Genomic DNA, 27,009 nt, shown 5'->3' on the forward strand with positions numbered 1-27,009 from the left:
CTGTGCAGGCCTGAAGGGCATAGCCACATCCACAACCCACGACACACCAAGTCCTGCAGCGATGGGCAAGGGGCGAAACGGCAGGTGGAAGATGCCACTGGAAGCCGCAGTCCCGATCCTGCATGTAGGCAGTTCAGGGTATTGGTCGCCTGATGCTGACCTGGAGACGAAAGCATTTTTCGGCAGCACCCTGAACGACCAAGCAGCCTTATCTAGGGACAGCACTGCTTGCTCCACACGGAGAGGGGCCTAGAAAAGGTGACCTAAACAAAGCTCGTCTCCCCCACCCCAGTTGGCTAGCCGCGGTCAACGGGCATCCTTCCTTGCGGTCAAAAAAACAAACAAACAAAGAAAAGGCATGCACCTGCCTCACAAAGTGTGCAAAGACTAAAGCTTGCGTGTCAGAACATCAGAACCATGCTTCACACATGCTGAACGACGCTCTACTCTAGTTGCCCACGAACTTCTCAGGTTGAATATTGACATAGCAGCTCTCAGTGAGGTCCGTTTCCCTGAGGAAGGTAGTCTTCAAGAACACGGTGCTGGCTATACCCTCTACTGGTCGGGTAAGTCAAAGGCTGAGGACCGCCTTTCTGGCATTGGCTTCATGGTCAGGAACTCCATTGCCTCCAAACTCGAAAACCTGCCAACAGGTCACTCAGATCGCATCATGTCCATGCGCCTCCCACTTCAAAACAAACAGCATGCAACACTCTTCAGTGTGTATGCCCCAACACTTCAAGCAGATTCTGCAGAAAAGAACAAGATCTATGCTGATCTACCAACCTCGTACGGAAGACCCCTACAGAGGATAAGGTGATCATCCTTGGCGACTTCAATGCCAGAGTAGGTAAAGACTCGGAAGCCTGGAAAGGAGTACTTGGCAAACACAGCATTGGCAACTGCAATGATAACGGGCGCCTCCTGCTAGAATTCTGCACGGAGCACCAGCTCACCATCACCAACACTATCTTCCAGCAGAAGAGAAGTCTGAAGACAACCTGGATGCACCCACGGTCCAAGCACTGGCACCTTATCGACTACATTCTGGTGTGCCAGAGAGACCTTCGAGATGTCTTACACACCCGAGTAATGCCCAGTGCAGAATGTCATACGGATCATCGTCTTGTACGCTGCAATCTCCGTCTTCACTTTAAACCCACACCCAGGAGAGGAGGTATCCCTCGGAGGAAGTTTCAGGTTGGCAGTCTCCAGTCAGCCGAAGTTAAAGCTGCCTTCCAGGCAAAACTCCAGTCAAGAATTGAGGACCCCAGTTGCCCCACAGACCCTTCTCCAGAAGCACTCTGGGAACACCTAAAAACTACCATCCTGCAGATCTCTGAAGAAGTCCTCGGGTTCTCCACAAGGAAGAACAAGGACTGGTTTGATGAGAACAATCAAGAGATCCAAGATTTACTGGCGAAAAAGAGATCTGCCTACCAAGCACATCTTGCTCAGCCCTCCTGTCCTGGGAAAAAAGCAACCTTTCGCGCTGCATGTAGCAACCTCCAGCGCAAGCTTCGAGACATTCAGAACGATTGGTGGACCAAGCTTGCAGAGAGAACCCAGCTGTGTGCAGACACTGGTGATTTAAGAGGGTTCTATGAAGCCCTGAAGGCAGTATATGGCCCATCATATCAGGCTCAGAGTCCCTTGCATAGTGCAGACGGCCAAGTGCTCCTCACAGACAATGCATCCATACTGAACCGGTGGTCGGAGTATTTTCAGGTTCTCTTCAGTGCCAACCGCGTAGTTCAAGATTCAGCAATCCACCACACCCCACTTCAACCAGTGAAAACAGAGTTGGATGAGATCCCCACCCTAGAAGAGACTGTTAAAGCCATCAAGCAACTGAAAAGTGGCAAGGCAGCGGGAGTTGATGGAATCCCACCAGAGATCTGGAAGCATGGGGGCACAGTACTACATAGCACACTTCACAAAGTACTTGTCACCTGCTGGGAACAAGGCAAACTACCACAGGACTTTCGCAATGCAATCATCATCACTCTACACAAGAACAAAGGGGAAAAGTCAGACTGCTCCAACTACCGGGGGATAACCCTGCTCTCCATCGCAGGCAAAATCCTTGCCAGAATACTCCTGAACAGACTGGTGTCCACCATTGCAGAAGAACTCCTCCCAGAGAGCCAGTGCAGCTTCAGAGCTAACAGGAGCACCACTGACATGGTATTTGTTCTCAGGCAGCTCCAAGAGAAATGCAGGGAACAGAACAAGGGTCTATATGTGACTTTTGTCGACAGTCCAGCAGTTCAGCTACCTGGGGTGCATCATCTCCTCAGATGACAAGATCGACAAGGATATTGACAACAGGCTGGCAAAGGCAAACCGTGCATTTGGCCGACTGCACAAAAGAGTGTGGAGCAACAAGCATCTGAAAAAAGGTACAAAGATCAATGTTTACAAAGCGGTTGTGATGACAACCCTCATCTATGGCTCCGAATCGTGGGTTTTATACCGTCATCACCTGCGACTCCTTGAGCGCTTTCATCAGCGCTGCCTTCGCACCATCCTCAACATCCACTGGAGTGACTTTGTGACCAACACTCAAGTCCTCAAGAGGGCGGAGGTTACAAGCATCGAGGCACTGCTGTTGAAGACGCAGCTGCGCTGGGCAGGGCATATTTCTAGGATGGAAAACCATCGCCTTCCCAAGATTGCTCTGTATGGCGAACTTTCCACCGGCCATCGAAATAGAGGGGCACCAAAGAAGAGGTACAAGGACTCCTTGAAGAAATCACTTGGCACCTGTCGCATCAACCATCACCAGTGGTCTGACCTAGCCTCAGATCGCAAAGCATGGAGGCACACCATCCACCAGGCTGTCTCTTCCTTTGAGAATGCACACATAGCTGGTCTTGAGGACAAAAGGAGATTGAGGAAGAATCGCACTGCTACAGCACCAACCCCAAATCAGACTTTTCCCTGCAGCCACTGTGGCCGGATCTGCCTGTCCCTCATTGGTCTTGTTAGCCACCAGCGAGCCTGCAGCAGACGTGGACTACTGCACCCTTCTTAAAACTTCGTTCGCGAAGTCAAGCTGAGAGAGTGTCACTAATCAAGGAATAGGATAGTTCTCACAGTAGCAGGAAGAAAGCAACAGAGAACCCCAAAGAGTTTTATTAGGACCAGTTATATTTTAATTCATTCATAAATTATGGAATCAGAGGTTGGAAGTGATATGGTCCATTTTGAAGACAACACCAAATTGTGCTCCAAGAGATTCTCTCCAAATGTGTGAGTGGGCTACAACATAGCAAATGAGGTTTGATATAAATAAGTATACTTTGGGGCAAAATGCGATAATTTCATATATACATTCATAGGATCTGAACTTGTGGGGACTAACAGGAAAGAGATCTTGGAATCATGGTGGACAGCTCAATGAAAAATGTTGACACAGTGTGTGGCAGTGGTGAAAAATAACAAAAAACAAATACTGAGAAAGGGTCATAATGACATTGGTGGAGAAATGACTCCCACAGTAATACATATAAAAACTATAACTTTGGAAGATAAATGTTTAATTTGTATTCTGATATTGAGAAGATCATTAGACATGGGCCCCTTTCACATTATCATTCTAAAATGGATGATATATGTTGTTGGCCCAGTTCCAAGTAAAGCAATACAGGGTTGGGGGGTTCTCTGAAGTGCTATGGCCATTTCAAACTGTGCTGCTTCGCCCTTGCCCTTTTCCACTGCACAATCTTCCTTGCCTTTTAAAAAATGTTGAGTGCTACAGCCCTAAGCCAATATAGTCTCTCAATGAGATCAAGGCATCTCTGTGGTGCTGCTGTAACACTGAAGTGCTGTATTGTTTTAGTGCTATAGCATTCAACTTAGAAATTTGGGAAGGGGGGGGCAAAGAAGATCATGCAGTGAAAACAGGCACGAGGGGAGAAGCAGCATTGCAGGAAGTACTGTGGACATTTGAAAGCACACCATGGTGATTCAGAAGTGCAATGAAAAGGTGAAAACAGAAGAAAGCAGCTTCCTTTGAAAGCAGCTCAGTCCTGCTCTGTCAAAGGGATGCAAGTGACTTTGTATGAACAAGTGAATAAAATCCATTAGCAGCTGGTTGCTAGAAACATTGGTCATTTTCGCACTCACCTTCCGCCGGCGCGACCCCCCTCTTCACTGCGCAGGATCTGCACGGATTTCGCACTAAACGCTGCGGAGCAGCCAGAAAAGCCGGAAGCTCCCGGCGCAAAAGCCGCTCAAACTGAAACCGCCAAAAAGCAGTTTGGCGTTTGCACGGCTTTTGCGACGGGAGCTTCCGGCTTTTCTGGCTGCTCCGCAGCGTTTAGTGCGAAATCCGCACAGATCCTGCGCGGTGAAGAGGGGGGTCGCGCCGGCGGAAGGTGAGTGCGAAAACGACCAAAGTGTCTGAGCTGACACCAGAAATCCAGTAGCAAACTTCTACTAAAAAGGATTATGAAGGCTGTCTGGAAGGGGGCTAAGATTGTAGAACTTGTTTCCTTAGCTGGCTTTCAGCCTGCCTAAGTAGGAAATAATAATTGGTAGTCAGCAAAGCAAAAGAGTTTCCTTAGCATGAACAAAGTCAAGTCAACAAGAAACCCACAGACATTTCCCAGCGCCAGGACATTAGATATAGAAGGGAGGAAGTATGATGTTGCTTAAAGCAAAAAAGCTCACTCCTTTGTATACTTTAGAAGGTAGCCATGGTGGTCTGTAGAACAGCTAGATTCAAGTCACCTGACAATGGGTGCTTTGTCTCTTGAAAGCTTCTGCCCTGGAAATCTTGTTGGTCTCTAAGGTGCTCCCAGTTCTTGAATCTAGTTTACTCCTCTGTATATGATTGGATTGGAATGCCAGAAATTTCAAAAGCAAATCTGAGAAAGTAAAGGGAGAAGGCTGTCATTTTGAGGCCCTTTGGAAAATCCGGACAGGGCCGGCACGTGGGAGTAGGCCAATTAGGCAGCTGCCTGGGGTGTAACAGGCCTAAGGGAGCCAAGAGGCGCCCCCTCTCCCACTGCATCCGGCAGCTGCTAGCTTCCCAATCTGACAGAGGCTTGCAAAGCCTTTGCAATGTTGGGAAGAAAGTGGGCGCACTCAGAGCTGCCAGGTCTGAGTGCGCTCGCTTCCCGCCCCCTGACCTTGCCGAAGCTCCCCACCCCACTCTCCAACTTCACAGCTGCCACGCCCCCCCAGCATCAGCAAAGTCAGGGAGGCGGCGTGACAGCGAATGTGCTAAGAGCTGGCGGCTCTGAGTGCGTCCGCTGTCTCCGACCTCACCAACACTTCAGTGAGGTCGGGGGGTGGAGAGTGAGTGCGCTAAGAGCCAGCAGCTCTAAGTGCACCCGGTGTCTTCCCGCTCTTGCCGAGACTTTACAAGCCTTGGCAAGATTGGGGGAGCAAGCATGCTTAGAGCCAACGGCTCTGAACACGGCTGCTGTCTTCCTGCTCTTGCCAAGGCTTTGCAAGCCTCAGCAAGGTCAGGGGGGTACCCGGCTCTCTCCTACTTCAGGGCAGGAGAGGGCCAAGAATAGGGGGGGCCCGCACGCATCACGCACAGCCTGATGATGTCATCATTATGTTGTCAGGCAGTGCATGCTCTGCGCACACAAAAGTTTGTAAAAAACAAAAAAAAGGAGGGGGCAGGGGGTAAATTTTGGCCTGGGACGCTGGAAACCTCAGTGCCGGGCCTGAATCCAGAGGCCATAATTTGGCCTAGCTCAAACAAGAAATATGGCTTAAAATGGGACAAAAAGGTGGAAAATGAAACCTCATAATTTTGAGATTATTCTGCTTCTTAATTATCACAGAAGAGTTTACACCCAGGGAGAGAGAACTGCCTTTATCCCTAATTTTATTTTTCCTTTGCTCTGTAGTTGTGAGACAACTTTTGTTCAACTATAAGGTTTGGGAGTGGGGGTTGGTAACCAATTACTTCATTTGCAAGTAAAGTTAGTCTCCTCCTCAGATATTGATGTCAATGTGGTTATTTGGTGCCCCATAAAAAACTAAATTTGGAACTAAGGGATGTGATCAGAAAAAGCCTGAAACACATAACCTGTTAGGGTTGCCAACCGCCAAGTGGCATCTGGAGGTCTTCCACTATTACAGTTGCTCTCTAGGCTACAGAGATCAGCTCCCTTAGAGAAAATGGCTGTTTTAGCAGGTGGGCTCTATGGCATTATACCTTGCTGAAATCTGTTCCCTTCCCCAACTCCATCCTTCCCAGGATCCCCCCTCCCCCAAATCTCCAGGTATTTCCCACCTAGAGCTGGCAACCCTAAGAAAAGTGTTTAAAGACACACACACACACAAAGAGAGAGAGAGAGAGAAAGTTTAGGTTTTGGAGGAGCTAAACTGGTATTACAAGCCTAGGGTGGAGGTAAAAGACTAAAGAGTTTCTTCCTGTTCAGTGATCCAAGTTCAGTAGCACCTTCGAAATAAACAAAATTTTCTGACAATGGGAGCTTTGACTTTCAAAGGCTTATACCCAGGAAATCTTGTAGAAAGAAACTTTTATGGTGCAGAGTTGACAGAATCCAAAACTGACAATAAAAAAGAGGAAATAAGTCCATGAGAGGGTGATACAGAGGGGACATCAAACTAGATGTCACTTTAACTCTTGTCTTACTTTTTCACAGTAAAAGGAACTTCTATTTCCTCACAAAAGTTTGCCCTGGAGTGTTTTGCAGAAGTGATACTATTGAGCAAACTGATCCCTTCCCAGAAGAATACAGAAAATGAAAGAAATGCAGAATTAATTGAGTGTTGCAGAAGTATACACTATGACTTTACATGCTAAGAAATCAAAAGCATTGTGGAATACACTGTTACTTACAGTACAAATAATTTGATATTATTCAGTGTATCAATATTGCTCAGCAAAACATTTAAGGAGTAAGAAAACTGGTGATCATTGTATAATGTTCTGCCACAATGGAAAGATAACTGTCTATTCAGTACAGCATCTAAGATCTCTTTTTAAAACTCTCTTAACTAGGGAGTATTCGCTTTCACACCATTTCTTAGAAAATATTCAAGAATACAGCAGTGCACTTTCATTTGTATATTTGGAAACTAACTTTAACAGGCTATCAGGACATGTTGTCCACTGCAGTCATATTCATGGACCATTGTACCATAACATGTTCTGAGAATCTATCTGGGCCAGCATACAAGAAATTATATATTATAGGAACAACTTTAGCAGAGGTATGAAAATTCAAACAACTTCAATAATGTTATATGCCTTATGCCTGCTAATATAAACTGAAGAAATCAAAAAACAAAAAGAAACTATGCATAGAGGAATATTTTAGAAAATGAAGAAGATGCACAGAATATTCAATATGATTTTACCATAAAACAAGTAAAGACCAAAAAAATAAAAATAAAAATCTGAAGGACACTTTCTAGGGTGTAAGAAGCCAAAGATGCATATACCCTCTGACATATCTGAACCCTTGTGTGTTAAAATTTTTATCTAATCAGAGACGGACAATTCTTATCAGGGAGGAGTCCACAAAGTACTGGAATGTTTGGACTAAAACTGGGAGAAAGTTGGAAACTTTCTAAGTCCAACCAAAAGGATTTCTTTAACACAGACATCTCCTGATCATCGTACTTATAATGTGTCCATAAGCATTTTCATCCTCAGGGTAACAGATGACTAATAATCTCATGCTTTCCCTGGCTACAAGCTGCTCTTGCACAGTTCTAAGAACTAAGAAGGGTTTGTTTTATAAAACAGAAGTCCTTCCTTCAGTTCACTGGTTCGTCTTTGCCTCAGTGAGATATCAGATCCGTTATTCCATAGAAAAAGCAAGGATGTGCAAAACTAGCAGGAATGCATACAGGTTTTAATATATGACCAGGGAAATGGCAATGTTCCATTATTTTAGCAACAGTAACGGTCATATAACTTATTCAAGACTGTAATATTTGTTACAAATATATATAGTACATAATCCATGTAGAAATATCAATCCAGAGTCAGTGTGCGTGAGAAATGGAAAGTGTACTAAGAGTATGCCAAAAGTTATGAAGAAATTACCAAAGCAATAGCTATCCCCACTATAAAGGAAGAGAAAAAAAACAAACAAAAAATTAAAGGAAAGTTTTGGGTATAGGTCACAGATAAGTGGTTATTTACAATCAATTCTTATGAAAACATTTTCAGATTTATGTAACTGTTGAAATATTGTTCAGAATAACTTCTGAGAATTGTTTACACAAATATGCTTATATAGGATGCAAAAGTCTGTCAAACACACTGAGTGATAGCTTATCAACATTCTGATAAAGTAACATAATGCATCAATGCAAGATCTGTTGTACTGAACCTATGTGGTAACTATTTGAATACTTTTGCCTTGGAGAAAGTGTGAATTTTCCCCATTAGAAACAATGGAGGAAGGAGGGTATCTTATTCAGGGGCCCATAGAATTGGGCCCTTTGAGCTAATATACTTGAAATTGGGGATTATTTAGAGAACAGGCACCACCAGCTCTGCTGCAATTTGGGTGCCATTAGCTTTACAAACAGCCCCTCTATCCCTGAGAAAGCTTCCACATAGGGAGTAATGGAGTCAAATAATATTGGAATCCTGGGGGTGCGGATACTAAACCAGTATTTGGAAACAGAGTAACCTGGACTACCATTTCCGGGGGGGAGGGGGGGGTCCCTAGTATATCCAGATCTGAAAAACACTGAGTTTTGTTAGGTCAGCATTCTAGCAGTAATTATAATACAGTCCTAATAAACAGGCCGTGTTCATGAGGACATTGCTGTCTCTGGAAACTTCGACATTCCCCTTCCCCCTTATGGGGAGGTTCAACATTCCCTTTCCCCCAGATGGGGTCATATTTTATTACTAGCTTACAGCTTAGATAATAAATCTTTTAAGAAAGCCTGGAAGAAAAGGGGTTGGCCCACCTCAAAGAGGCCTTCAGTTTTAATGTTTTTATTCTCAAAGTAGGATAGGCTTCCCAACCCTCCCGCCCTGGCGGGGGACCCCAGGATTTCCACCTTCTTCCCCCGCTCCCCCAAAAAATGGAAGCGGGGGGGAGGGGGGAAACGGCACCGGGGAGCATGGTGAGCCGCCCCATCCCAGAGCGGGTGAGGCCACCACGCCACCCCCTCCCCGCCCACCGCAGCTGCTCCTCCGAGATGGGGCCAGGCTGAGCCCATCTCGGAGGAGCAGCCAAGAGGCGGCAGCAGTGCAGGCAAAACCAGGGGAGGGGGGAGGCAGGCCAGGAGCATGGCGAGCCACGAATCTAGGCCCTTCTAGGACCCGGACTCGCGGCTTGCCACACCCCCAGCCCGCCTCCACCCCCCCCCTCCGATTCCACCCCAGAGGCAGAGCGGAGCAGGTGAGCCCATCTCAGAGGAGGAGCAGCCACGGCAAGCAGAGAAGAGGCGGCAGCTGCGCAGCAGCGTCGCCCGCTCTGAGACGGGGTGGCTCGCCATGCTCCCGGTGCCGTTTTCCCCCCTCCCCCTAGCTTCACCCCAGTGTCTCCTGGCTCCACCCCCAAAGTCCCCAGATATTTCTGGGATTGGACTTGGCAACCCTAAAGTAGGATGAGAGTTCTGCCACTAGGAATCAACTGCCCACAGAGAAGAGAAAGGTCCAAAGATCCTGGTGAGAAAAAGGGTGCCTGAAAAAATTAATTGGGCTAACATTAACAAGGTAGCACAAGGCTTCAGTTACTATAGGAACCCTTTGTTCGAATAACTGACTTGTGAGTTGACTGGGATGGTTTCACATTTTCTTAAATGGGGCAGGGGTTTGTTCTGCTAGAAGTTCAAGTAAATAGCATTTTGAAAATGAATGACAGCTTGGTGGGGGCATGCAGAGCTGGAGACATACAAGTCTGCTCACAGTGGATTTGTGAAATTTTCATCCTGTGTGAAATTTTCAGCCACAATGTGAAATGTTGAGCCTGTGAGGATGGATGACCAAGCAGCTTTCTGTAAGTGTTTTCTTGAGAGTCGGATTTTACCATCTATGCTCAAGGAGGCATTGATTAGGCCTACTGTCCTGGAGAACTTCCAGCCAGTCTCTAATATTATATTCTGGGGCAAGGTGCTTGAGTAAGTGTTTGCTTTTCATCTCTAGGGGCTCTTGGAAGAGACTGATTTTCTAGACCCATTTCAATTTGGTTTCAGGCTGGGGTTTGTCAGCCCTGGGATTGGGGGCACAGTATTATGGTGGTTTGAGTCCCATATAGGGGGAAGTCTTAGAAGATTATACTGGGGAGTTTCTGCTCTGCCCCATTGCCATTGACGTGTGGGTTCTGCAGAGTTTGATTTTATCCCCCATGCTATTTAATATCTACATGAAGCTGCTGGAAGAGGTTATCTGGAGGCTTGGCTGTGGTGTTACCTATATGCATATGACACTCAGCCTTCCTACCTTCCTTTTCCAACTAATTCCAAGAATACCGTTGATGTTCTCAACCTGTGCTTGGAGTCAGTAATGGGCTAGATGAGAGTAAACAAGATGAAACTGGGGCCATTCCTGCATGCATATTTACCCTGCCATTTTTCCATACCCAATCCAGTTCTCCTTTAGTCCAGAGTCACTGCCTGTGATTCTGCACCTCGGGCCTGCCCCTCTTTTTCTCCAATTTTTTTTGTGTTTTATATTAATGCATTTATGCATCTACAACCAAAACCTTGCTTGATTATGGTTAATGTCACATGGGAGTGCCATTCAAGGGCTGGGGCATGCTGTATCCACCCCTTTCTTTCCTCTCTTCCCTGCTCTCTCACCCTCTTCAGCTCACCACTGCTAGGATAGTCACAAGGTTTTGTTTTGTTTTGTTTTTTAAAAAAGATTAAAACAAAGAGGTGCCATTTTAATGCAAGGCTTCTAGAGATTGCAAACATGTCCCCCCCCCCTCCATTTTTTTTTTTTGTCCACTGAAGTATTACATGGAGAAATGTTTTCAAACCTTTCCCATCGTGGTGTCAATCCCAGTGCTGATGATCACCCCCCTTTATTTTGTTTGTTTATTCACTGGTTAAAATAAAGTGTTGCACACATTAAGATATATTGTATAGGGAAAATATATCCTTGCAGCATTGGTGGTGCAGTGAATTTGAACTTCCACAAAGGCAGTTTAAAAAATCTAGGGCAGGGGTGTCAAACATGCGGCCTGGGGGCTGAATCAGGTGCCATTCTTTCAGCTTACACCAGGTTTGGTAATGACACCATTACCAAACCTAAGATGAACTCTTGAAGAAACACTGTGCAGGAAACAAATGTTAACTTATATTGCAATTCTGAATCTTCAAGGGTGGCTTTTTGACACATTTTGGCTATTTTGGCCTAAGAGGGAGGACTCATTAGGGCCCAGGCAGCAACCACCATAATGACTTAATTTCACATGACTTGCATGACTCACCCAGGGCTGGCTGCTTACTAGTGGTTAATAGCTTCCAGCCCACAAAAGACAGTGTGGTGTTGTGGTTAGAGTTTCAGAGTAGGCTTTGGGAGACCAAAGTTCAAATTCTTACTCTGCTATGGAAGCTTACTGGGTGACCTTGACAGTAACATACTCTCAGTCTAACCTACCTCATAGAGTTGTTGTAAAGATAAAATGGAGAATGATGTACATATAACAACATAAGAACATAAGAGAAGCCATGTTGGATCAGGCCAATGGCCCATCCAGTCCAACACTCTGTGTCACACAGTGGCCAATATGTGTGTGTGTATACACATACACACACACACACACACACACACATACATACATGTAGGGTTGCCAAGTCCAATTCAAGAAATATCTGGGGACTTTGGGGGTGGGGCCAGGAGACTTTGGGGGTGGAGCCAGGAGCAAGGGTGTGACAAGCAAAATCCAAAGGGAGTTCTGGCCATCACGTTTAAAGGGACTGCATACCTTTTAAATGCCTTCCATAGGAAATAATGACGGATAAGGGCACCTTCTTTGGGGGCTCATAGAATTGGACCTCCTGGTCCAATCTTTTTGAAACTTGGAGGGTATTTTGGGGGAGAGGCACTGGATGCTATACTGCTATACTGAAAATTTGGTGCCTCTACCTCAATAAACAGCCCCCCCAGTGCCCCAGATAGCCGTGAATCAATTCTCCATTATTTCCTATGGGAATAAGTCTCCATAGGAAATAATAGAGTTCCCAGCAGACATTTTCCTCCCTTCCTTCCACTTTCTGATGACCCTGAATTGGGGGGAGGGCTTCCCAACTAGGGGATCCCCTGCCCTCACCTGGGGATTGGCAACCATTTTAGATCCCCACCAGTCCAGCTATCACCCAGACCATGAGGTGGAGACCGTGCTGGTCGCCCTGTTAGATGACCTCCAGCGGCACCTGGATCGAGACGGCTTGGCAGTACTGATGTTGTTAGACCTATCGGCAGCGTTCGATACGGTCGACCATCGGTTACTGACCCACTGTCTTGCCGACGTGGGGATTCAGGGGTTGGCCTTACAATGGCTTTCCTCTTTCCTTGATGGTCGGGGACAAAGTTTGGCAATTGGGAGTGAACTGTCCCGGAGACACGCGCTTGACTGTGGGGTGCCTCAGGGGGCTGTGCTCTCCCTGATGCTGTTTAACATCTACATGCGGCCCCTTGCCCAGATTGCCCGGAGGTATGGGCTGGGTTGTCACCAGTATACTGATGACATTCAGCTCTATCTGCTGATGGATGCCTGGCCTGACTGTGTCCCAGAAAATCTGGACCTGGAGCTGCAAGCTGTGGCTGGATGGCTTAAGCTGAGTAGACTGAAGCTAAATCCAGCGAAGACAGAGGTCCTTTGCCTGGGTTGCCGTGGTCCGGGAAGGGAAATTCCCCTACCGGCCTTTGACGGTACGCCACTAACAATGGCACACAAGGTCAGGAGCTTGGGGGGTACTTCTGGAGCCTGCCTTGACAATGGAGGCCCAGATAGCAGCCACTGCTAAATCCGCATTTTTTCATCTTAGGTGGGCAAGGCGGTTGGTCCCCTTCCTAGAGCACAGCGACCTGGCAACAGTGATCCATGCAATGGTCACCTCAAGGCTGGACTACTGTAATGCCCTCTACATGGGGCTGCTCCTGTGCTGAACCCGGAAGTTGAAGCTAGTGCAGAACACTGCGGCCCGGCTGTTATTAGAGCTTCCCAGGCAGGAGCACATTCAGCCGGGACTGTGGGAACTGCACTGGCTGCCAATAGTATACAGAGTTCATTACAAGGTGCTGGTTATCACCTTTAAAGCCCTATATGGCTTAGGACCTATCTACCTTAGGGACCGTCTCTCCCCACATGTCCCCCAGAGAGTACTTAGATCTGGATCACAAAATCTGCTAGTAATCCCCGGCCGAAGGAGGCCCGACTGAAATCGACCAGAGGTAGGGTCTTTTCAATCACAGCCCCCTGCTGCTGGAACCAGTTACCAGATGAAGTGAGGCCTTGCGGAATCTTGGGCAGTTCCACAAGGCCTGCAAGACTGTCCTCTTCCGGTTAGCATACAACTGACTGGCATTTTAGAACTTCGGAGGAAGCCCGTCACCATCAGATTAACACCAAATTAATAGACTGCCTCTCTTTCTTCTGTCTTAATTGTTTTAACTACTGTAAATTATTGAATATGTATTTTAATATTTATTAATTTTATTGTTCTATGTTTTTATGTTGTAAGCCGCCTGAGCCCGAGATATAAATCAAATAAATAAATAAATAAACCATATGTACATGGCTTCAAGTTGCCACTGCAGAGAAATGAAGTAAATAAATAATAAAAAATAGCTGAAGATGGAAGGAAGATAAAAAGTCGGTAGGTTTGCAGATGGAAAGGAGAGAAGAAAATAGGGAAAGGTGAGGGGATACATGCATTAACAGGAAAAGGGAAAGGGGATATAGTGTGGGGAGAGGGATACATACAGGTTAAATGCAATATTCTGTACTGCACTACTGGGCCTGGCCCAGCTTAATGCAGCTAGAGTTTTCTCAGGAAATACTGCCAGGCAATGAAAGAAGGGAAAGCTGGAGACAGGGTGCAGATGAAGATAGTGGGTGGGTGGGAAAGAAAGGACAGAGAATAAAATGAGGAGAGGCTATATGGGCTTTCAGGGAAAAGAAAGAGGAAATATTGGATGTGGGGATTATAACAATGTGCCTCACGGTCTCACTGGATCGCTTCTATATGCGGCTTATGGCTACCCCAGCCCCTCTTCCGCCTCAGTTCTTCCTTTTGAATTTTACCTCACGACTATGAAACTCAAGAGGTGGGTGTAATATGGATTTCTCAATACTAGTCTCTTCGGGGGTTTTGTTTTGTTTTCAGATGGATATAAACTCAGTTTGTAGGAGGGGACCACAGCAGCTTTGATAGCTTTCCCAATATACTGGCACCAGAGAACTTTGAAGTAAACCACAGAAATTTATTAATGTACACACACCGTCTTCAACTGGGGAATGGGAAATATATACATGGGCTATATTATATCTCAAGCAGTTAACAGTTTCTTGGTAGTTCAGGCTTTATAATACCAATAGCACTTAGGTCCCTCAGATTCACAGTTCATATAGATTCACTCTCCAACACTATTCTGGGTTGGCCTCTTGGGTATAATGTGCCAAGTCCCTTAAGTCGACTGGTGTCTCTTCTCCCAGCCCTTCAGACTTCTAGACCCACATCTTTCCCTCAACCACCTCTTTAGCTCTTAAAAGAAGTGTCTCTGTGTCTGTGACCTCTCAGGTCTTTTACTGTGACTCTTCTCTAGTCACACACAGCCCTTTGGCTGTCTTAATAGAGTGAACAGTGAGCTTTGCTTCTCTCGAAGACTCTCCTCAGCTCCTGTCTCAGCTCCTTCTCAGACCAACTGCTCTCTTCAGCAGTCTCCCTCAGACTCTGTCTGTCACTAACTGCCCTCAGCCGTTAGCTGTCAATCACCTCTGAGAGTTCCGAGCATTCTGGCCCCCACCCTCAGATCACCTGACGCAGGCTCTATGCGTCCTTAGTTTTCTTGTTAACCCGGTCATTACCGTCACAGGGGAAAATGAGATGTCCATGTGGGCCCTTCACTTACTTTCATATATTTTTAAACTGTACATATTGCCATACATGTCTTAGATACACAGGGGTCATTTTGTAGAAAAAGAGGTGCCAGAGCTCATTAGCATTTGCATATGCACCCCTGACATCACCAGAAGGTGTACTAAATTATATCAGCTCAACATCTAGCTTAAAATGCTTCTTGAATTATAATTGTCACAATAAAACCTTACTCCTATCATACTTTTAAAATTACCTTCTCCTATGTGGCCATGATGAAGACATCAATCTGTCTGCTTTATATATTTTGATTATTTTCCCATTTTTCGTGGGGAAAATATTAGAAAATTTGTCAAATCTTGAGTTCAACAAAATTCTCACAGGAGGAAGTATTGGGGGGGGGGGATATAAGAAAGAGCACACTGAAATAGAGGTTCCTGTGACCTCCTATCCAAAATGAGACCTAGATACATCCAACATTGGCCTGTCCAGGTCACATAAATATAGATTTGCCAGACACTCAGGCACATCCACAAGCACTTGTTGATTTCAAAGAATAACCACTTCAAATAAACCAGAGCTTGCATGATGTCAGGGATGTGACCAGAGCTGCATAGGGCTGAGCCCTCCCCTAATTCATTACCTATGTGGTATGGAAGTTACCACAGCACAACTCCATCCCAATACTGTGTCTTCTCCCCCTGACTGTTTCTGGGAGGGGCAACATTGGCATGGGGAGGAATCACAGTATGGATTGCTGCCATGCTGCCCAGGGACTAGCATATTACCCACATAGCCCAGGAAGAATCAACATTGTAGTGGTTCCCATGCCACAAAAGTAATGTAAATAGATGCCCAGTTGCAGATGGACACAGAGAAAGCATTGCCCACTTATGTCCTAGAATCACCTGGCAAAAAAAGAAGAAGCTATCTTTCAAGCTGATTCCATCATGGAGCCTGGGATCCATAGGTGAAGGCCAGCATCTTTTCCATCACGAAGCAGCTGGGAGTGGGGAGTATTTCTAGCATAAAAACAGCTAGAGGAGAAGTTTAAAAGCCTCTTCCCCTATATCAGTCTTCAGTTCTAGATTATAACTGCCATAAATTCATTTGATAAGTAAGAAAAATTCAACAAACAAAATTCTGTGTCCTTGAGCATCACATAGGGTTTCCCTAGCCTCTGCTGGGGGATAGATGGGAAGGGTTACCTGTTCAATGTTGGGAAACTCTGGAGATTTGAGGATGAAGCCTGGGGGAGGACAGGACCTCAGTGAGGTACAATCGTGCATAGCTCACCATTCAAAGCATCCATTTTCTCCAGAAGAACTGATCTCTCTAGTCTAGAGATGAGCTGTAATTTCAGAGGATCCTGGCATCCCTAGATTCAAGCAGCCAGGAGCAGTGATGTTATGCGGCTGGTGCTTCTTGTTTCTAATACTCTGCTTTGTATTTACAATGTTTAGTATTTATATAATTGTTTTAAAATATTGCTTGCCACCAGTACATGGGAAAATATTTTAAATGAAGGAAATACAATCTGAAATATATTACTACAGTGAGTGAACCATTAGCAAGAGAACCCATTGTTCATTCTAAAAGGCCAAGATATTTTGCTGTAAAAGAGGGAAAGAATTTACTCCATTCACAATAGCCTGACAGAAACAGAAAATGAAGGTGAGGAAGACCATATTATTGAAATGATTGCCTATAAAGATTTTATCAACCCGATAAAGTAAATAAACAATTAAAGTTCCACCCTCTTCTCTTTTTTAAACAAATGTGTTCCTTTAAGAAAATAGGTGTAGAATTTAGATATTCTATATATTTGGGAAGAAATTCATATCATCATCCAATAAAAAGGAAACATTAAGTAGCTTTAATATCTGTATTTATAACAACTGGAGTATAAACATACCTGAACAATTACATTTATAAAGAACCCATACAAATGAGGTGCTTTCTAAAACATATAACAGCCAAATATAATGAACAGTGACACTATTAATGCAGAGCTGTTTATACATTAGTAACTACAAACAGTTAACTTAAAGGAGCACCAGAGATCTAAACTGGAAGTAATTTATTTAATAAAGCAAACATCAAAAAATTGAATTTATCCTAGCAAATTTAATGACTTCCTCTCTAACATTCAGTTGAGGGTCTAGACACAGCAAATAACTTGGTTCCAAATTACTGCATCTTCAGTGTTTGTTAATCTGGAATAATACACATAGATCAGGCTAAAATTTGAGGTGTTATCAGGCTGTCTCTCGTTTCAATACATTAGCTTAGAGGTATATGTAATATAAAGAGGAACTGCAGTCTCCAGTACAAATTTGGCTACGTTTACTTCTTTACAGGATGTCAGTTGTGAATTATATACTCTGTAAAACACTAGTAGCTTCTGGATAGAAATTGGAACATTTTGAATATAATCAACAGATGTAAAATATATTGTAGAATAAAGAAGAATGCTTTCTTGTAGTGGTGGTCTTCATTGTTAACAGAGGGGCTTTCCAGCATGTACATTTTTAGCACACACTCTCCCCAGATTTACTCCCATCAGTAAAGCTTCACTGAGGTCATCCAACCCTATCAAAGTAGTGAGTGGAGCAACAAATCCATATAGTCCTCCTAAGAACATGCTTATGGGCCATCCAAGGAAAAACAATACGAGCAGCCAAAATATCCCCCACACAACACAGGTGGCATTCATTCCGAACCTATTAAGATAAGTACACGTTAATTTAAAGAGCTCCAATAAATCATTTTGTTTATTTATATCCATGAGCATTTAAACATGTTACATTTCCCACTTCTATTTTATCATTCCAACAAATATATACAGAAGCATAGAGGAATGTTTTCATAGATAAAATTCAGCATGAAAATTAAAATTGACATTATACAGTAAAGAACTTAGTTGCACAGGTTCAGACTATCAATGCATACAGCAACTAAAAGATTAGTGGTACCAGAAACCATTTATCTGATGTTTATTTACATCAAAGGATAGCGAAGGCTGCCTCTCACATTGTTTTAAAGGCCTACTGAACACATGATTGTATCTGAAGCAAGCTAAATAGACCTGTCTCAGCCACAAAGTGGGATATGGACAGAAAAACAAATGGATAAATAGGGATCCACAGAATTACAGTTCATCTCCAGCCTACAGAAATCAGTTCTTCTGGAGAAAATGAATATTTGGAGGGTGGACTCTGTGGCAATATACCCTACTGAGGGCCCTGTCCTGCTCAAGCCCAATCACCAAATCTCCAGGAGTTTTCCAACTTGGATCTGGCACCCCTACCTCCCCATCCCACTGATGGCCAAGGAGCACCTGAAAACCCTAATAAATAAATAAGACTACTAAATAGCTGACTTTGCTGTAGGGTTCTCATCCCCCCCCCAGGGGGTAGGGGCTCCCCTGTTTTTGGGGACGCCAATCGATCGCCATGGAGCTGGCCAGTGGGGGGAGCCATGCCTCCAAAGTGTTCCAGCATAACCAACGTACACAGCACAATGTCACCCAGAGATGACATCATCATGCTGGGCACATCATGTGGGGGGTGCTCTAGCATTTGGTAAACAACTTTAAGTATTTGTGCATGCCGAAGACTCCCAGGAAGAAGACTGTGGACCCCTATCAGCACGCAGGTAAGACTCAGCAACCCTACTTTGCTAGGAATTGTTTTAAAAGCTCTTCTCTAGGAGAAGAGATAAAGTATCACTGCATTTATTCTACAGAAAAGAGGAGGCTCAAAATAATCTCTCATATGACACCGCCTTGTGTAGTTATTACAAATTAGTTTAAAAACAGTTATAGGTCCACAGTGTGTTGTTATACTGGCTCCATATTGCTTTTGGAATTGAATCTCCTGGACCAAAATTGGGGGGGGGGGGTACACATTTGAAATATCAAGTTGTTTAGATGTATCTGATTTGGACAGGCAATGTCATATGAGGTCTATATAGTACATCTTTGCCTTGAGTTTCTGATATTTATCAGAACATAATTTTCACTTGGTCCTATATTAATATTAGTATTGTAATAATTGAGCCTATGTGCAACATTTATACTTGACCACAGAAGAAGGCCAGAAGGCTGAAAAGTGTCTGTTTTAGGGGGGGGGGGTTGTAGCAGGAATTCCTTTGCATATTAGGCTACACCCCCCTGATGTAGCCAATCCTCCAAGCGTTTACAGGGCTCTTTTAACGGGGCCTACTGTAAGCTCCAGGAGGATTAGCTACATTAGGGGTGTGTGGCCTAATATGCAAAGGAGTTCCTGATATAAAAAAAAGCCCTGGTGTTGAAGTTCCTAATTGTGTATATTGTATAATTTGAAATTCTTATTGAGGCTATATTTGGGCCTATAACTGTTTTTAAACTAATTTATAATATGTGTATTTTGTATAATATGTAACATTTATGTTGTATATTTATTGATTTTAAACTTAGGCCCCCTAATTTGTATCCATTTAACCTTTCTTATTCAATTTATGCATAAAATGTAACAACTGATTAAGGTCTAAAACCAATTTCACACATGCCACTTAAAATGCTGTTTAGCCTTTTGGTTGCAGTTAGTAATTTGGTATGTATAGATGAAAACAGAAAAGCAATTTAAATGTGCAGACATCAGATTTCTAAAATGTGAAAAAAAAAACAGAAAGGCAGATTTAAATGCACTTTTACTGAGTTTCTAAAATGTGTGGTGGCCCTGACTGATTTGGAATCACCTTACAGTTTCCTTAAAATTACTGACAAATGTGTGAATTTGGGCTCAGAATAGGCTTCCCAACCCTCTCGCCATGGCGGGGGACCCCAGGATTTCCACCCTCTTCCCCCGCTCCCCAAAAAAACGGAAGCGGGGGGAGGGGGAAACGGCGCCGGGGAGCATGGCGAGCCGCCCCATCCCAGAGCGGGCGAGGCCGCTGCCGCCCCCTCCCCGCCCACCGCAGCTGCTCCTCCGAGATGGGCCCAGGCTGAGCCCATCTTGGAGGAGCAGCCAAGACGCGGCGGCAGCGCAGGCAAAACCAAAGAAGGGAAGGGCAGAGGCAGGCCAGGAGCATGGCAAGCCGCGAATCCGGGCCCTTCTAGGACCCGGACTCGTGGCTCAACATGCCCCCGGCCCTCCTCCACCCCCCCCCCTCCGATTCCACCCCAGAGGCGGAGTGGGCGAGGTCGCCGTGCCGCGGCTGCCTCTTCTTCGCTCGCCGTGGCTGCTCCTCCGAGATGGGCTCAGACTGAGCCCATCTCGGAGGAGCAGCCACGCGAGCGGAGAAGAGGTGGCAGCTGCGCAGCGGCGTCGCCCGCTCCGAGACGGCTCACCACGCTCCCCGGCGCCGTTTCCCCCTCCCCCTAGCTCCACCCCAGTGTCTCCTGGCTCCACCCCCATAGTCTCCTGGCTCCACCCCCAAAGTCCCCAGATATTTCTGCAACCCTAGCTCAGAATTGCTGAGTGACAAAGGGAGGCTGCAGGATTTTTTTTTTTAAATGCTGAACATGGTTCTCTTGGTTTTCATTTTGGTTGTTTAATAGTATTGGTTCAATGGTGCATTGTTTTATATCTCCCCAGCTTAGTTTTGAATGTAAAGAGAGGAATAAATTTTTACTACAAGAAATTGAGGAAGCACATGAAGTTTTAAAAAGACGCTCCCAGACAAGGGCTGGGGGGTGGCATTTGTGCCAGGGTGAAAGGGGGGAAGGGACGCAAGGATGATTGGAGGCGACTGGGCCCAGCACTGGCTGTCCACCAGTTGCCTCTCATGCAGTGTCCACCCCAGAGGTCATTCCATCATGGAATGGGTGGGCATGTAGACCATCAGGCTGAAGGTTTTGAATATAAAGGACAGAATAAAAAGATAATTTGTATTGCAAAGAATATGCAGTAAAAAACAGAACTATACCTTGTCCTAGAATTTACTGTAATAACCTTTTTCTAGAATTAATCCACGAAACACCTTCCAATTGATGCAGCTGTGGTGTCTATTAACAGAATTAAGACATGACATAATTTCAAAATAAACTTGTTTAAAACTAAGGTTGGACCCAGCCAGCTTTTAAACTCAGTCTTACTCAATTATTCTCAATACTACAATACCCATCCCCATGAGGTTATATGCAGGCCCCATAATTCTCAGCATTACCTTTTTTGGGTAGTTAAAGAATACACCTTTTTTTTTCACCAGCAGAAAAGCTGGCTGGACCCAACCCCCAGAATATATGCAATTCTGTCAAATTTCTGGCATATGGATGTAGGTTAAATATAATATAGGGCTGCCAAGTCCAATTCAAAAAATATCTGGGGACTCTGGGGTGACAAGCATAACTGAACTCCAGAGGGAATTCTGACCATTACATTTAAAGGGACCACACACCTTTTAAATGCCTTTTCTCCACTGGAAATAATGAAGGAGAGGGGCACCTTCTTTTGGGGCTCATAGAATTGGACCCCCTGGTCCAATCCTTTTGAAACTTAGAAGGTATTTTGGGGAGAGGCACTGGATGCTATGCTGAAAATTTGCCACCTCTAACTCAAAAAACAGGCTTCCCCACAGATCAATTCTTCATTATACTCGATGGAAATCGGTCTCCATAGGGAATAATGGAGTGCCCAGCAGACGTTTCCCCCCCCACTTTCTGATGACCCTGAAGCAGGGGGATGGCCTCCAAACCAGGGGATTCCCTGCCCCACCTGGGGTTTGGCAACCCTAGTTAAATAGCAGCAATAAAAGAATGACAGTACAAGCAGAATAAAAATGACTTGTATATAAAGATGATGGGAAATTTGATCAGAAATCCACATGAATATTGTATGAATGTATTTATTTCAATAAAATTTACATTCTAGAAAGTGTCACTGATTTACCATTGTTGTCTCCTTGTAGACAATGTGATAATGAAAGCCCAGTGCATAGAAACTGGTGGATGGTGTAACACCTGAAAATTTTTAGGATTATAAGCAGAGTGACTTCTTAAAGATTGATCAGGCTGTGAAAAACATCATAGACAAGATCAAGCATTTTAAAACATTTATAATTAGACATTATCGTTGCACTCATGCATAAATGGAGAGAGGGTTCCAGGGGTCAGTATAAGAAACCTTTTTTGTTTGCAATCCTTTCTTCTTCATGGAAACCAATGATTTAATTTCTTTCAACCATATGTTATTTGCATAAAAGTCTAAAATTTGCATCATGTGGTGGTAAAACAGCAGAATTTAGTTTCTTGTGGAGATATGGAATTCAGTTCACTAATTTTCAGAATATAAATGTCCTTCAGTAAAAATCTGCTATTGTCAAATCCTGATGTCATTTTTTTGAAAAAGTATAGATGTTTTGGTTATTCAATGATAATTATACTTAGCATTCATACAGCACTCTTCAAATGTTCAGTTTTTAATATATTGTTGTAAATCTTACAACATCCCTATAAGGTAGATCAATTATTATTTTTTGTTGCAGCTGGAGGGCTAAGGCTAATATCAGGTAGCTTCCCTAGAGCCATGTAGTAAGTTCATGGCAAAGCTGAGACATGAACCATGATGCTTAATTTCATAGCTATTATGTGACTCCAGCTTTCCATTAATATGGGTGCATTCCAGTGGCTGAATGGCACAATTAATTTAATTTAAACTGCCTAATAATATAGAAAATATTCTGTACAATTGTTAATTACAAGAAAACATATCAGTAAAGAAAACTTACCTCTATAGTGAATGCGGTGGTGAAAAGCCTCAAAAGACCTCACTTATTTTTTCAGGCATTCACTGAAAACTAACAAACAAGCTAAATACCACCAGAAGTATCTTACAAACACGCCTTTGTTTCGCCTCATGCAAGTCAGCTGATCTAACAAAAATGTACTAGAAAGGCAACCACATGCATAGGAAAAATGAGGTCATATACTGAGATTCATTAAGCATACGATTTTGCAGTCTTAACAGTCATGGTTTTAAAAGATATCATCAAACGCAAGTTAGTAAAAATGAAGTGTACAGCAAATCTAAATTAGGGTTGCAAGGTCTGACTCAAGAAATACCTGAGGATTTTGGGGGTGGAGCCAGGAGCGAATTGCACAATTGAACTCCAAAGGGAATTCTGACCATCACATTTAAAGGGACTGCATGCCTTTTAAATGCTTTCCCTCCATTTGGAAATAATGCATAGGGGCACTTTCTTCGGGGGCTCATAGAATTGGACCCCAGTCCAATCTTTTTGAAACTTGGGGATTGTTTTGATAATGATGATGATGATATTGGATTTATGTCCCGCCCTCCACTCCGAAGAGTCTCAGAGCGGCTCACAATCTCCTTTACCTTCCTCCCCCACAACAAACACCCTGTGAGGTGGGTGGGGCTGGAGAGGGCTCTCACAGCAGCTGCCCTTTCAAGGACAACCTCTGCCAGAGCTATGGCTGACCCAAGGCCATTTCAGCAGGTGCAAGTGGAGGAGTGGGGAATCAAACCTGGTTCTCCCAGATAAGAGTCTGCACACTTAACCACTACACCAAACTGGCTCTTGAGGAGAGGCACTGGATGCTATGCTGAAAATTTGGTACATCTACCTCAAAAAACAATCTCCCCCCGGAGCCCCAGGTACTCACAGATCAATTTCCTATTATACCCTATGGGAATCGATCTCCATAGAGTATAATGGAGTGCCCAGCAGACATTTCCCTCCCCCCCCTGCTTTCTGATGACCCTGAAGTCAAACTGGGGGGTTCCCTGCCCCTACCTGGGGATTGGCAACCCTAATCTAAATTAAAGTATATATTACTATTTTGTTATTTGACCCCATAGGCAAGTAAAATAGTGAACCTATTTTCTTGCTATCCCTGACCTGGCTAACCCAGGGTAGCCTGACCTACTAAGATCTGACAGCTAAGCAGGGTCAGTCCTAGCCAATATTTGGATGGAAGACCTCTAAGCAATACCAAGGTCATGACAAGGAGGCAAGTAATGGCAAACCACCTCTTGCCTTCAAAAAACTTACAGGGTAATAAGCTACCTGTGACTTGACAATAAAAACAAAAAAAGGACTCTTTCTATCAAACATATTTAGTCTCCTCTGATCTACTTAACTTGGTTTTTTCACTCAGAATGGCAACTTTTACTTCCAAGATTCTGTATCTATCCCACATTTCCCAGCTAGGGTTTCCAGCCTCCAGGTGGGTCTTAGAAATCTTCCATTTTTACAACTGATCTCCAGCTGGCAGAGATCAGCTCCCCTGGAGAAAATGGCTGCTTTGAAGGGTGGAGTCTATGGCATTGTACCATGCTGAGGCCCTTCCCTCCCTCTCCTGGATGCACCCCCAAAGTCTCTAGGTATTTTCCAATGTAGCAACCCTATTTCCCACAGACTCACTCCAGCAAGCCAACTTTTCTGCCTGTTAAGTTGCTTACTGCTTGTCAGAAAATAGTATTAAGTTTACCAAGAATAATGTATTTGTTTCAAACTATTCCGATTGTGAAGGATGGCAAACTATTTGATAAATGGCGAAGGAAAATCTCAGAATTTGTGTAGGCTGGGAAGAAACCAAGGATTAAAATGAAATTTTTGACGGATGCGAAAGAAAGAGGTGGGTTTTAACTGCCGAATTTAAAATTATATCAGGAAGCAGTTTGTTTAGTGTGGATGAAAGAATGGATAATGTTGTTAAACAAAAAACTTTTAGTGTTGGAAGGTCACAGAAATAAATTTGGCTGGCACACGTATTTGTATTATGGAAAAAAGAAGATAGATAGTTTTTTCTCTCACCATTATATAAGAAATAATTTGCTAAATACATGGATTAAATACAAGAAATATGGAGATGAGAGAAGACCGTTATGGATAGTGCCAGCTGAAGTAATAAAAATAATGGCTGAGATAGGCGAAGAAAAGTGGTTGTCATATAATCAGCTATTAAAAATACAAAGTGGCAAAATAGAACTGAAAACTGCTAAAGAGTTGAATTATAAATATGATTGGTTTCAAATGCAACAAATAAAGAGCTTGGTGGAGAATGATATTAAAACTGAAGGAATAAGGAAAGAGCAAACAATTGAAAAAAGTTCTGCTTGGAGACAATGATAAATTAATTTCAAAAGTATATAAATTGCTTCTACAATGGTCTACAGAAGATGTAGTGAAATCGCAAATGATTAAATGGGCAATTAATGTAAATATAGAAATACAGATGGAAATTTGGGAATATTTGTGGAAGAACTCTATGAAACTTTCAACATGTAAAAGTATTAAAGAAAATTATTTTAAGATGATGTATAGATGGTATATGACTCCTAAAAAATAGGCAAAGATGAATAACAAGATGCCAGACAGATGTTGGAAATGCAAAAAGCATGAAGGTTCTTTCTACCACATGTGGTGGACTTGTGAAAGAGCTAAAATGTTTTGGCAGATGATTCAGCAAGAGATTTCTAAGATCTTGGGATATGAGTTTAACAAAGTTGCAGATACTTTTCTGTTGGGACTACAAATGGAAAAATTTCCAAAAGAAGATAGAACTTTAATCTGGTACTTGCTCTCAGCCGCTAGGACATTGTATGTGCAGTTGTGGAAGCAAGAAAAAATACCAGAGAAATGGGATTGGATTATAAAAGTTATGACATGGAGTGAAATGGACAAATTAACAAGAATATTAAGAGACTATGATTTAGAAGTTTTTAAGACGGAATGGAAAAAGTTTAGAAGATATGTAGAAAAAGAGTGGAAAATAAAAGGACATTGGACAATCTTTGATAATGATTAAGTTTTAAAAATAACAAGAATATAAATTTTTGTTTTAATAGTTTAGGGTACCTTTAAATATTTGCATTTTAAGTAAATAACACCAGCGGGGGTCAAGTAATGGGGGGAGGGGTGGGTAGAAAGTAATATATGGGGTAGATAAAAGAAGCTTTTTTTTAAAGATGTAAGATATAGATTTATTACCATATGTTACCAATAAAATTGCTTTACTAACAGGAGAAAATAGTATTAAGCTTTAATTAACATTTATGTATTTATATTTAAAATCATGATGCCCAGTTCTCTGCATAAATAAGTATGAAGCATCATAGATATTAAGCTCCTACTACTTTTCAATGCCCATTCTCATGAGAGAAAAATTTGGAAGAGGAATATGTCCCCTTCCTTAAAAAAGACTTTGGCTGATTAAGCAAGCCAAATAGGCCTTGCCAATACCAGAGAACAAGGGTTTCTCACTCTCTCTCTTCTCCATTAACTACCTCCTGCACAACCATGATGATCTTTGGCATTATCTTCAATGACTTCTTGGAACATGGCAGTTCAGTAAAAAAAGACTTCATGGTTTTAGAATATTTATGTTCTCCCTTTCTGCCTATAAAATTCCACATAGTGTTTCTTCATACATAATAAAATCCATTAAAAAGTACCTATTGTCTGCCCAAAGTTCAACAAATATTTGTAATGCATATATAGTATGTAAAGTCATATCTGCTTAAAAAACAAACAAACCATAAGGAAGCAGAAGTACTTTACCATTACACAATTCCCACACAGATATCAAGCAATTTAGCTAAGACTTTGTACCTCTTAACCACAGTGCCTTGCTTACTACAGAGCTAAACAACAAGCTTCTAGGGAAGACTCAAAGCCCACTTTGGAATCAGAATGTTTTGTTTTGTTTTTGATTCAAAGCAAGTGATGTCTTGCGCATATGGAGTGTGCTGAAGAAAATCAGTATATACAAGCCTACCCTCTGAGTTCTAAGGCAGGGCCTGACAGTGTCATCAGAGGCTTCGGCTAACTCTGACAGGGCAAGGAAGCAGAGCTTAGTATTTCAATATAATAGGTCTAATAAATAAGTTGCCTCAAATGACTGTTCTGGCAAGCCCTCATTCAGGCAGGCACTCACAGGCTTGTCTTAATGACTTACCCTGAAGGCTCAGAAGACTAGTTTTAACCTGAGAGAGAGAGAGAAAGAGAGAGCGTAGCCTATAGGCCTAGCCACACTCACTAGTT

The 27,009-nt window shown here is 43.4% G+C and overlaps 1 long non-coding RNA gene across 1 annotated transcript; it reads right to left on the bottom strand.

The window, feature by feature from the left end:
* Window positions 1–16,889: 16,889 nt before the first annotated feature.
* Window positions 16,890–23,073, bottom strand: LOC132589203 (uncharacterized). Its single transcript, XR_009556555.1, has 3 exons — window positions 22,729–23,073; window positions 20,929–21,007; window positions 16,890–17,741 (listed from the first exon to the last, which is right to left on the bottom strand). It is a non-coding gene; the product is annotated as an uncharacterized LOC132589203 (long non-coding RNA).
* Between the last annotated feature and the right edge of the window lie 3,936 nt (window positions 23,074–27,009).

The sequence above is a fragment of the Heteronotia binoei genome, chromosome 21, assembly GCF_032191835.1.
Source record: "Heteronotia binoei isolate CCM8104 ecotype False Entrance Well chromosome 21, APGP_CSIRO_Hbin_v1, whole genome shotgun sequence".
NCBI lineage: Eukaryota > Metazoa > Chordata > Lepidosauria > Squamata > Gekkonidae > Heteronotia > Heteronotia binoei.